This window comes from Cajanus cajan, chromosome 5 (genome assembly GCF_000230855.2).
Source record: "Cajanus cajan strain Asha chromosome 5, NIPB_CcT2T_4, whole genome shotgun sequence".
Lineage (NCBI taxonomy): Eukaryota > Viridiplantae > Streptophyta > Magnoliopsida > Fabales > Fabaceae > Cajanus > Cajanus cajan.
In genome coordinates, this window is record NC_138521.1 from 40,407,487 (window position 1) to 40,421,065 (window position 13,579).

Sequence of the window (13,579 nt, forward strand, 5' to 3'; positions counted from 1 at the left end):
AAAGCGATGGGTGAAGCTAAGCCTGAAGAGGCTTTCTAAATAATACTCTGGGATGAATAAAAACTTCAAATCCCCAATCGCCTACTAAAGAGGCATTTCTACAAAAGGAAGACCAATAAACTATTCCCCAAGTGGAATTTGGCATCCCGCCAAAACATCGAACATCAAGACTATCTGCCTAACAGAAGAGGCCAGTCAAAAAAAATCAACATGTCAACATCCCTAGCGGATAACAGCCTACACAGAGGCAACAAAATCCAAAAATTAAAAAGAGTTACCCGAATAAGGATAACCGGGATACTCCACCTACGTCAAAAGGACGTCAGCCAAACATAAGGCATCGCTCAACTCAGAGAGAAAGAGCATCTGTGTCTACACCCCAAGGAGTCAGAAATTCCCCATGGGTACCAACAATGCAACGCAAGTTGGGGCACAGGAACCTGTGAATGACTGCACATCCCGTAGACGGATCCCTGCATTATCCAGCCCTCAGTGGCACCAAAATCAAAATCAACATCCAGAATCCCCAGCGGATAACAGCCTACACAGAGGCAGCGAAAAATCAGAAAATCAAAAAGAGTTACCCGAACAAGGATAACCGGGATACTCCACCAACGTCGAAAGGACGTCAGCCAATCATAAGGCACCGCTCACATCAGAAAGAGCATCTTTGTGTCTATACCCCAAGGAGTCAGAAATTCCCCAAGGGTACCAACAATGCAATGCAAGTTGGGGCACAGGAACCTGTGAATGACTGCACATCCCCTAGACGGATCCCTGCGTTATCCAGCCCTCAGCGGCACAAAAATCAAAAAACAACCGTCGAAGCAGCATCGTGGACTGTGGAGACAAAATCATCACCAAATCCCTGGAAAGGAGATATTCACGCTACCCCGTCGTCACAAACACGGAGGTATGTAGCTTCCGGCTCGGGCAATGAGCGAAGCTATCTCTGGAAAAGGGGTACTCACCACTTACCGTTGTCACAAAGGTACTTAGTTTCCGGCTCAAACAAAGAGTGAAGCTAAGCCTGGAAGGACGGTACTTACAGCTTCCAGCTTGGGCAACAAGCAAAGCAAGGCCTGGAGAGGCAAAACTCACACTGCTTACCGTTGTCACAAGGGTACTTAGCTTCCGGCTCGAACAAAGAGTGAAGTTAAGCCTGGAGAGACGGTACTTACAGCTTCCAGCTTGGGCAACAAGCAAAGCAAGGCCTGGAGAGGCAAAACTCACACTGCTCACCGTCGTCGCAAAGGTGCTTGGTTTCCGGCTCGAACAAAGAGCGAGACTAAGCCTGGAGAGGCGGTACTCAACCATCAGCGTCATCAGAGGCGCGTTGATGTCCAACTTCCGGCTCGAGCGTCGAGTGAAGTTGACCTTGGAGAAGGTAAACTCAGCTACCGAGGATGTCAAAAGCGCCGAGGTATGCACCCACCTGGAGAGGCTACTCAACATTTTTCCACCGGAAGACGCTACAAGTCAGAAGGTCGGCGCAATACCCGGACAATTGGGTCAACTCCTTTACTTGTCAGCCGATACACCAAAAGGCCGTCCGACTAAGTAAAGGGGGGGCAGCTGTAGACCCCTAAAATTGTCCGGGTCGGAAATAAAGCTTGAAGACTCTCGAAGACTGAAGGATAATCAGCCAGAAGGACTCCTCGAAGGCCCTAGGAGGGTTCTCTGTAGGTCTAGAGGTCTTAGAATAGCTAAAAATAAGGAAGTGGAGGGAAAAAGCCCAATACGGCCGTACTGAACTTAATACGGCCGTATTGAAGCTTCAATACGGCCGTACTGAAGTCAGTACAACCGTATTGACACTTCAATACGACCGCTGCGAACTCAATACGGGCGTATTGAAATTTCTGACTTTCAATACGACCGTATTGAACTCCAATACGACCGTATTGAAGTTCAAAAATTTCAATACGGCCGTATTGGCCCTGTAGGCCGTACTGCGCCTATTCCCTATAAATATGACGTCAATTGGACGTCATTCCACACTTTTTCACACAGTTTTGACTCCCTCCTTGAGTATTCTGGGGTTTTTGAGCAGTGTTCTGCCCTAGAAATCTCTCTGGGAGTCGATCCGACGAAGTTCTTGAGCCCCGAGCCATTTTGCTTGAGGATCGAACCTAGTCGAGGGGAAATCTTTTTGATTCCCTTAGTAAAAATTTTGTTCTAGGAGAGCGAGGAGCGGGCTTGTAGAGCGAGGGAACGCCAAAACGCTTCCCAGTTCTTTCAATATATAAAAGCACGCTTCAAGAGGTTTCCCTTCAATCCTTCCTTTTACTGCTTTCTGTATGCATATTTAAACTGTCATCATGTAGATAGTCAATTTATAATTGCTTAGAATAAATAGCGGTAATTTAGTAATTTTATACTGTTCTTTTAAAAATAATCTGTCATAGGGAACCCGAAAGGGGCGCCGTGGGGTGCTAACACCTTCCCCACGCGTAACCGACTCCCTTACCCAACTCTGGTTGTAGCGGCCAAAGTTGATTTTTAAATCAATTGCCTTATCCCTTTTTCCAATGTTTTGAGTAAAACATTGGTGGCGACTCCACGAACCCTCCTTTTGCGAAAACCACTAAACCATGGAGGGTCCCGCTTGGGATTAATATGGATTAGTGAGACTTTTAATAAATAAATTGGATAAGATCGACAAGGTCTCAGTTTGAGAACAAGTCATTCTAATAATCCAATACATTTTCAAAACTAAAACAAAAGAGTCCAACCATCCTTCGCGAATGCCGAAAGCCCGTTTCGGGCCGGTGGCGACACCACCCTCCTTGACTTATGATCCCTCCTCAACGGAGAATCTCGATAATTATGGGTCTCTTTTACTCATGTCAAGAGGTATTGGTGAACCTAGAATGCATGGTTTATGAGGATGCATGATAACTTATTGGTAATGATGCACATGCTCCTCACTTTTATTATATTTTCGCACATGGTCTTTCCTCTCATGTCATGGTTTTTTCATGCATGGGGATTATTCTTTAGACCTTATCACGAGGTTATTTATTAATGCACAAACAATTGCACATAAGCATTGTCGCCACCGGCCCAAACGGGCCTCGGCGGTCGCGAAGACGGTCGAGCTCGCTTATTATTTTAGTTTTGAAAATGTATTGGATTATTAGAACGACTTGTTCTCAAACTGAGACCTTGTCGATCTTATCCAATTTATTTATTAAAATGTCTCACCAATCCATATTAATCCCAAGCGGGACCCTCCATGGATTAGTGGTTTTCGTAAAAGGAGGGTTCGTGGAGTCGCCACCAATGTTTTACTCAAAACATTGGAAAAAGGGATAAGGCAATTGATTTTATAAATCAACTTTGGCCATTACAACCAGAGTTGGGTAAGGGAGTCGGTTACGCGTGGGGAAGGTGTTAGCACCCCACAGCGCCCCTTTCGGGTTCCCTATGACAGATTATTTTCTAAAATAACAGCGTAAAATTACTAAATTACCCCTATTTATTATAAGCGATTATAAATTAACTATCTACATGATGACAGTTTAAATATGCACACAGAAAGCAGTAAAAGGAAGGATTTAAGAAGAAACCTCTTGAAGCGTGCTTTTATATATTGAGTAAAACTGGGAAGCTTTTTGGCGTTCCCTCGCTCTACAAGCTCGCTCGCTCTCTCCTATAAAATTTTGACTATGGAAATCCGGAGGATTTCCCTTCGACTAGGTTCGAATCTCCAAGCTAAGTGCTCGGAATTCCAGAACTTCGTCGGATCGACTCTCCGAGTGATTTCTAGGGCAGAACACTGCTCAAAAACCCCAGAATACTCAAGAAGAGGGTTAAAACTATCTCCAAAAGTGTGGAATGACGTCCAATTGACGTCATATTTATAGGGAATAGGCGCAATACGGCCTACAGAAGCAATACGGCCGTATTGAAATTTTTGAACTTCAATACGGCCGTATTGAGTTCAATACGGCCGTATTGAAATTCAGAAATTTCAATGCGCCCGTATTGAGTTCACTGCGGCTGTATTGAAGCTTCAATACGGCCGTATTGGTTTCAGTACGGCCGTATTGAAGTTTCAGAAACTTCAATACGCCGTATTGAGTTCACTGCGGCCGTATTGAAGCTTCAATACGGCCGTATTAAGTTCAGTACGGCCGTATTGGGCTTCATTCCCTCCACTTCCTTATTTTGAGCTATTCTAAGACCTCTAGACCTACAGAGAACCCTCCTAGGGCCTTCCAGGAGTCCTTCTGGCTGATCTTCCTTCAGTCTTCGAGAGTCTTCAAGCTTTATTTCCGACCCGGACAATTTTAGGGGTCTACAAGCATTTACACAAACAATTCACTCATCCACGAACAGTCACGAGCGAATCACGAGGTAGGGGTTTCCTGCAGAAAGGTGCATATTCAAGGTGGTTCTAACTGTTCTCACCGGTCTGAGGCCCCCAAGGTGCCCCCATTATAGGGACCCAATTCCTCTCGTCGTAAGTCGATGGAAAGCTCCAACGCACTGTCGGACTCGAGTTCATGGTTATCACCTTGAGTGATGCTTTCCGACAACGGTCTACGGGCACCTATAGACCCATTCGACAACCGGCCGTACTAACATCCACTCCCTATGGCTTACCACTCATGCCCCCGGGTATAGAGGGAACTGTTGTGTGCAAAGGTTTGTGTGCAGTTTTTATTTCAAACAATTGCGGAAAATTAAACAAACAACAGTTATTAAAGCCAATTAGATAAACATGTTATCATACAAGCAAGGGGTAATGAAGTAATTTTAACTATTATTTGTTAAAAATAATCTGTCACTAAATGGGACTGACTCTCTAGACTTCCCTAGTGGAGTCGCCATCTGTCGCCACCGGCCCGAAACGGGCTTTCGGCATTCGCGAAGGATGGTTGGACTCTTTTATTTGTTTAAAAATATGGATTGCTAGAATGACTTATTCTCAAACTGAGACCTCGTCAAACTAGCAATTTTATTAAAAGGCTCACCAATCCATGTTAATCCCAAGCGGGACCCTCCATGGATTAGCGGTTTTCATAAAAAGGAAGGGTTCATGGAGTCGCCACCAATGTTTTACTCAAAACGTTAGAAAAAGAGGTTTAAGGCAATCGATTCAAAAATCGACTTCGGCCATTACAACCAGAGTCGGGTAAGGGAGTCGGTTACGCGTGGGGAAGGTGTTAGCACCCCACAGCGCCCCTTTCGGGTTCCCTATGACAGATTATTTAAAAATAATAGTGCGAAATTACTAAATTACCCCTATTTATTCTAAGCAATTATAAATTAACTATCTACATGATGACAATTTAAATATGTACACACAGAAAGCGGTAAAAGAAGGGACTTTAAAGAGATAAACCTTTGAAGTGTGCTTTTCTATATATTTAAACAGAAATTGGGAAGCTTTTTGGCGTTCCCTCACTCTACAAGCCCGCTCGCTCCTTCCTAAAAAATAATTTTTGACTTGGAAATCCAGAGGATTTCCCTTCGACTAGGTTCGAATCTCCAAGCTAAATGCTCGGAATTCCAGAACTTCGTCGGATCGACTCCCAGAGAGATTTCTAGGGCAGAACACTGCTCAAAAACCCCAGAATACTCAAGGAGGGAGTCAAAACTGTGTGTGAAAGTGTCCATGACGTCAAAATGACGCCATATTTATAGGGAACAGGCGCAATACGGGCTATGGAATCAATACGGCCGTATTGAAGTTTCAGAAACTTCAATACGCCGTATTGAGTTCACTGCGGCCGTATTGAAGCTTCAATACGGCCGTATTAAGTTCAGTACGGCCGTATTGGGCTTCATTCCCTCCACTTCCTTATTTTGAGCTATTCTAAGACCTCTAGACCTACAGAGAACCCTCCTAGGGCCTTCCAGGAGTCCTTCTGGCTGATCTTCCTTCAGTCTTCGAGAGTCTTCAAGCTTTATTTCCGACCCGGACAATTTTAGGGGTCTACAGCTGCCCCCCCTTTACTTAGTCGGACGGCCTTTTGGTGTATCGGCTGACAAGTAAAGGAGTTGACCCAATTGTCCGGGTGATGCGCCGACCTTCTGACTTGTAGCGTCTTCCGGTGGAAAATTGTCGAGTAGCCTCTCCAGGTTTTGCTTTGCTTGCTGCCCAAGCTGGAAGCTGTGAGTACCGCCTCTCCAGGCTTAGCTTCACTCTTTGTTCGAGCCGGAAGCTAAGTACCCTTGTGACAACGGTAGCAGTATGAGTTTCGCCTCTCCAGGCTTAGTCTCGCTCTTTGTTCGAGCCGGAAACTAAGCACCTTTGTGACGACGGTGAGCAGTGTGAGTTTCGCCTCTCCAGGCTTAGTCTCGCTCTTTGTTCGAGCCGGAAACTAAGCACCTTTGTGACGACGGTGAGCAGTGTGAGTTTCGCCTCTCCAGGCTTAGTCTCGCTCTTTGTTCGAGCCGGAAACTAAGCACCTTTGTGACGACGGTGAGCAGTGTGAGTTTCGCCTCTCCAGGCTTTGCTTTGCTTGCTGCCCAAGCTGGAAGCTGTGAGTACCGCCTCTCCAGGCTTAGCTTCACTCTTTGTTCGAGCCGGAAGCTACATACCTCCGTGTTTGTGACGACGGGGTAGCGTGAATATCTCCTTTCCAGGGATTTGTGATGATTTTGTCTCCACAGTCCACGATGCTGCTTCGACGGTTGTTTTTTGATTTTGTGCCACTAAGGGCTGGATAACGCAGGGATCCGTCTAGGGGATGTGCAGTCATTCACAGGTTGCTGTTCCCCAACTTGCATTGCATTGTTGGTACCCTTGGGGAATTTCTGACTCCTTGGGGTATAGACACAGATGCTCTTTCTCTCTGAGTTGAGCGATGCCTTATGTTTGGCTGACGTCCTTTTGACGTTGGTGGAGTATCCCGGTTATCCTTATTCGGGTAACTCTTTTTGATTTTCTGATTTTTTGCTGCCTCTGTGTAGGCTGTTATCCGCTGGGGATTCTGGATGTTGATTTTGATTAGCCTCTTCTGTTAGGCATATCACCTTGATGTTCAATGATTGGCTGAGAGCCAGATTCCACTTGGGGAATGATTATTGATCTTTTTATGATTTTTCCGTTTGAAGGAGTGCCTCTTATGTAGGCGATTGGGGAATGGGGTTCAGTGTTCGGTTGAGTGCCGGATTCCGCTTGGGGAATGGTTATTGATGTTTTTTGATTTTTCTCCTTTTGCAGGGATGCCTCTGAGTAGGCGATTGGGGAATGAGGGATCTTATGTATCCCAGAGTATTATTTAGGAAGCCTCTACAGGCTTAGCCTCACTCGACACTTGAGTTGGAGAGCTATCTTCACTGAGGAAGTTTAAGTCCTTTGACTTGGATATTCTGCTTGGGAGATCGTACTTCCATTGGGGATCGCGTCGATTTTGCTTTGATAGCTCTTGCTGGGGATTCGTTCCATGAGCTTGAGTTGAGGTTTTCTCTGGGGAGTATTATTTCTGCGAGCCTCTCCAGGCTCAATTATTCTTTGATGTAGAGGATGAGGAGTATTTTGGTAAGCCTCTCCAGGCTTAGTTATTCTGCACAAACTGTTTGTTGGATTTTCTACATCCTTGCCTTTTTTCATTTTCGGCTTTTTCTGTGTTTTGCCTTTTCTTCTGATTTGGCTTTTTCTGTACAGAATTTAAATTGCTAGAGAATTTTGAATTCAAAAGTGGCAAATTTCATTACTAAAAATGAATTTGTACAAGGAAAATTTGAGAAATGGGGCTAAGCCCAACCGAACTAGTGCATGAAAAAGCAATAAAACAGAAGCCAGTCTTCACTCCTCTGCCGGCGGGTCCTGTGGCGGGTCCGGGAAGCGGCGATGCATCCAGACGGAGAGGTTGTCGAACCCCTGCACCAAGGTATCTAGTCGAGCATCTGTACTCTGCTGCCATGTGCCGATGCTATGCTGAAAAGCATCGAATCGAGTATCGATGCTTTGCTGTAAAGCGTCAAAGCGGGCATCAAAGTAGGCCCTATCCGACTGCGAAGTGCCGGTCTCTGGCTGTGGGCTGCCATCGCCCTCAAAGTCGAGGTCATTGAGGATGTCGGCATAGGCATCGGGGCCATCTACTCGTACAAACCCTCCAACTGATCTAGTAATGATCCTCATACTAATCAAAGTGGTAGCACCGATCAGCTTTGGTGCCAGCGCCCTTGGCTCTTCGCCATCGGGGCATCCCCATGTCTCCGCCAGCTGTGAAAGGAGTGGGGCGACCAAGATATACCCCTGTCTAGATTCTCCTCCCTCTCGTGCCCCCAGCTTCTTCACATGCTCGAGGAAGAAATATCCCGGGTTGGCCTTCCGTCCGGTGGCCATGCAATATAATGCCAGCAGGTCCGGACGAGTAATCGACTCGGGGCTCTTGGACCTGCCGTGGATAGTACTGGTAAGGATCTTGTGGCAGATCCGAAGAGCGGTCGGAAACCGGGAGCCCTTTACCCCTGAATGGTAATCCTCTCGGCCAGTGAGCAATCTCCACATGTCAACCGGAGTCCACTGATCAGGCCACTCGCATATGGCATCACGAAATTCCAGCTGATCAGTGCGGCTGAAAAATCCTGCCTGGACATTGAACTCGTCCAAAGTCAAGGAGCGGTACCCCTGATTCATCCAGAAGTCAACCGAGCAGACATCTTCCCCATAACTATTCGTCGACTCAGTAACACCGGCGGAGGCCAGGAACTCCTTCGTGGCTGTCAAGTACAGCTGAGAAGGGGAATCAAGGAGAAATCCCCATCCTATGCTGCCGAAGTAACCCCTGACGTCATCCTCCAAGCCCACTGCTCGGAGAAGGTCAAAGTCGAGCGTCCTTGACGGCTCGAAGTTGAATGTCTCTATGAGCTCCAGCCGTTGCCTGTGTCGATCCGTCATTTCGCGTCGAGCTGGGGCTCTCTGTCTTTTTCGGGATGACTCTGCCATATCTGAGAAGCTGTCTAGGGTGCACTCACAAACAAAATATGCAGAGAATGAAGATTGATATGCAAAAATGAGAGGAGGGGAGACTTATTTATAGAGAAGTTTTCGCCAGTACGGCCGTATTGAATTCAATACGGCCGTATTGGCTTTACCGTTATTGTACAAATGTGGCAATCAATACGGCCCGTATTGAATGGAATACGGCTGTATTGAACGTCAATACGCCCGTATTGTGTTTAATACGCCGTATTGAATACGAAACGTTGCTTCAACGTTCACCTTGATACGCCCGTATTAAACTCAATACGGGCGCATTGATTGATGATTTTTTTTTTTTTTTTTTTTTTTTTTTTTGAGAAACAGAGAATAAGTGATCTTCCAGTACACCTATCATCTGTATGCATGTATGCAGTATATGATGCACCTAATTCTATTTGATTCATTTTTCAAAAGAATTAATCGATGCGTTCTTCTGTTTGGATTTTTGCCATTCCTCTAGACGAGCTGTGCTCTGCCGATTTCTGTTACCGAGGAATGATGCGTATTTGATTTTGGTGTCATCAACCAAATGATTCTTCCCTTTCTTTAGAAGATGTGTCAACCCTCCTATTGACCACTATATCTCCATGTTTCCATTAGATTATTCAAAAATCGTTAGGACAAGAGAGAAAAGAAGGAAATGATATATTTTCAAAAGTTTGTGTTTTAGAGGGGATTATTTTATTTTTGAAAAATGGATTTTGTAAGAATGGCTGGCCATTGGTAGGCTTATTGTGTTTAGGTTTGTTTGATTAAACACTTATGAAGTTAAGCACATCTTTGTTATTAATGATTGTGCTTTGACAACTTGGATAGCTTTTCTTGAGCCCCTTGTTGAATTCAATTGATGGTACCATCATGGATTTATTTTGTTTTTCTGTTTGTCCTTATTTTTGACTAAAACCCCCTTTTGTGGTGTTTTAGCGGACCTTTGTTTTTGTTCATTTTTGTAACCCTAACTTTTGCCTAGGTCACCCTTTTGTGGGATTCCTAGCGGGTCTTTTGCTCTTATTTTTGCGCAGTCTCCTTTTTGGGTTTCCTGCCGAGCTTATTATCTTTAGGATTTCTTTTATCCATGATGGCACTTATTGATGCCAAGAAAAGGTGCTCCAAGCTGTCATGCACACTTCCACATAAAAATGATGCGGGTTTATTGATTATTAAGATGATTTTAACTTCATTCATGTTTATTCAAACAGGGTTAAAATAATGTGGTCTAGAATTTTATTGCAAGCAAGAAAAGAAGCAATAAAGAATTAATGAAGAATGATTTTATTATAATCATGATGGAAACATGTGCCCTATCGAGGCTCGGGGGTCGGGCTGTCCCCGAGGAGTGATCTCTAATAGTCACTGGATTTACACATCCCTATTAGAAGGAAAAGGACACCTGATGACGACAGCTGGCCTTGACGTTTGTGAACCAGCCTTCCTAAAGATCTGGCTTAAAGAACGTCGAGAAGGATCTTGATTCCTCTTCGTTCTTTGATCTTTAACAGGGTTGTATCCTAACCCTTGTTTCCCCGGATTGTCCTTGATAATGGGTAGCTCCGGGATTCCTTGGGAGTTCTTGCCTAATCCTTGTCCTGGCAAGTATCCGTTCTTTGTGAGCATATGAGCTACCTTCTTCATTTCTCGGGGAAACGTTTCAACATTGGCAATTTCCAATGCTTGGAAGGCGGTTTCCAAAGCTTCCTCTGCTGCATCCACGTAAGGTATGTTGGATGGCTTACTGATGAGTATGTCATCTTCAGCTTGCACGGTCACCAGTTTGTCACCCACGATGAACTTGATTTTCTGGTGGAGCGTAGAGGGTACAGCTTTCGCATCATGAATCCAAGGTCGGCCGAGGAGACAGCTGTATGCAGGAGTAATGTCCATTATTTGAAATTCGACATTAAAGATAGTGGGTCCGATTTGGATTGGAAGACTGACTTCTCCCACCACTTCTCTTTTAGAGCCGTCGAAAGCTCGAACGATCATGTTGCTTGGGCGCATTTGGACTCCCTTGATTGCCATCTGATCGAACGTCCTTTTTGGCATCACGTTCAAGGAAGATCCATTATCCACCAAGACCTTCGCGATGTGATACTCCTTGCACTTTACAGAGATGTGCAAGGGCTTGTTATGGTGCGGTCCCTCGGTGGGGATCTCTTCATCTGTGAAGGTGAGGTGATCATTAGCCGTGATGTGACTAACAATTCCCTCAAATTTGTCTTGGGATATGGTGTGTGATACATACGCCTCGTTCAAGACTTTCAACAGAGCTTGCCGATGCGGTTCGGAGCTTAGGATCAACGACAACAAAGTGATCTTTGCTGGTGTCTTGTGAAGTTGATCCACAATGGAGTACTCGCTTTGTTTGATGATTTTTAACAGCTCATCAGTCTCCTCCTCGGATTCTTTATCTTCCTCGGTTTTCTCCTTTTCTTTTCCTTTACTCTTGGGAGCTTTATCGTGCAGATCTTCGGGAGAGTAGATCCTGCCACTCCTAGTCATGCCCCCAAGTCCAGCGATATTGGAGATATCATTGTCGGCAGAAGTATGGATGTCGTATATCCATGGCACAGCCTTATTCGATTTGTAAGGGAAAGGTCTTGGAGCGACAATCCTTAACGGCGCGGGACCCTCCCCTTTTTCTGTCTTGATTACCAACAACGGCGTCGTCGTGTGTTCACTTTGCGCAGTTGTTGGTTTGCATTTTATCACAAATGGCGTGCGATCCATTCTGAACATACGCATCGATTAATTCTTTTTTTTTATTAATCTTTATTATTAATTACTAGGAGAGATAAATGCAAAATGAATGACTAATGAGATGCAAAGGCAATAAATCTCAAAAATACTGTTTTATTCATTAAAGAAAGTGTACAACTTTATACAATGCTTTGAAGCAATTTTTTACAATAAGAGAAAAGCCGGTAAAAACCCACAGGCGGGTTCATGTTTCTTTGCCATTCATCTTCGGCTTCCTCGACATGACGACCCATTGTTTTAATCTGCGTATGGACCGCTTGGCTCATATCGTCACTGATTTTCTGAGCTTCCTTCGCTTTCTGGGTATAGTAGTTGATCATGGCCTGTAGCTCATTAAGCTCGTCTTCGGCTCGATCCTTCTCCTCTTGGAGTTTGGCCATTTGTGCCAATCCTTTCCTTTCCTTTTTGCGGAAATCGGAAAGGTTTGTGGCTTGTCGTTGAGCGACCTCCCGCCATTGCTGTGCGTCGGATCGAGTCAGAATCAAATTATCTTGCATGTCCTTGATCAACTGTGCCTGCTTTGCATGCTCGGCTTCAAGGCGTGCTATCTTCTCATTGACTTCTCGGAGTTGACTACTCGGTTCAACCTTTGGCATTTTGGATGCCCGAGTAGTCTCCTCGTTGAGGTTAGCACACTCATCCTTGAGTCGCTCTATCTCATGGTCCTTTTTCTTGCATTGCCTTTGAAGACCATCAATGGTGAAACTGGATTCTTCGTTTTTCTCTTCAAGAACTCTCATCTGAGCTCCCATGATTCCCAGTTTCTTGGTCAAGGCGTCGACCTGTTCATGCAACACCCTCCTTGTAGTCGTGGTTGCACAAGAGGTGGATGGTTGTGACACCCCCCTCTCATTCCTCCATTTCTCATAGTCAATGGAAACGGACACCCGAGGCTTTTCAAGCTCGAGATCTCCCTCATAGGTTGGTCTCTCCCATGCTCTTATAACAGCGTGCATATCTTTCTGATGCTCGGGATCGAAAGAGAAACACAACCCTCCCAGCTCCTCTATGGTAGGAACGATTTGGGTCCTCATTAGTTGCCTCATAACCAGTTTAGGTGAGTAGGTTATGCAACCTCTGAGGCCCATCAACGGTATGCTCGAATAACTGCCGCATCTTGTCAATACATGGCTCGGACGGAACCAAGGGCAAACCCACGTAAAATGCTCGATACTCCACTGTTCCATCTCATCCTTCCACTCGGAAGCATATCGGCGGCAGACGGGGATCTTTGAGAAGCTTCTCAACGGATCGGGCAAGGTCCCCATGTGACTGGAGGCGTAGAAATGTGTGATGCCCCACACATATAACAAGGAGGTGCAGCATCGGATGATCTTCCCTTGCTTCTGTTGAGATAGATGAACAGATAGCAAGGTGTCGGCAAGAATAGCGGGCACGGGACTCTTCATATGCACGTCCCAAGCAAAGAAAGCGTCCATCGCAGCATGGTCCACTGTGTTAGCGTGAAAGGGGAATAGGATCGTCCCAAACACGGCTAACGCAAGAGTCTTGTTGAAAGCTAACCAATCTCCCTCACCAGCCAAGGAAGAAAGGTGGTCTTCGATCATAGCAAGCTTCCAACCCTTGATACTGCCGTTCCCCACTAAAGCAGATAATCGTGGTGGTAGTTTGACCTGAGTGGCTACTCTCTCTACGGCCACATGGTTCCCCTGAAAAAGGTAGACCCCAGCTGATTTAGGCCACCGTAACATGAGCTCGTACTCCTCTAGAGTAGGAACCAGGTCAAACTGGGGGAACTCAAAACAGTGCAGATCGGGACTCCAGAAATGAACCAATGCCCTCAGAAAAGCTGGATCCACACAAATCCTCATCAAATCGAGAACTCGCCCATAAGATTTCTCAAACTCGACGCGA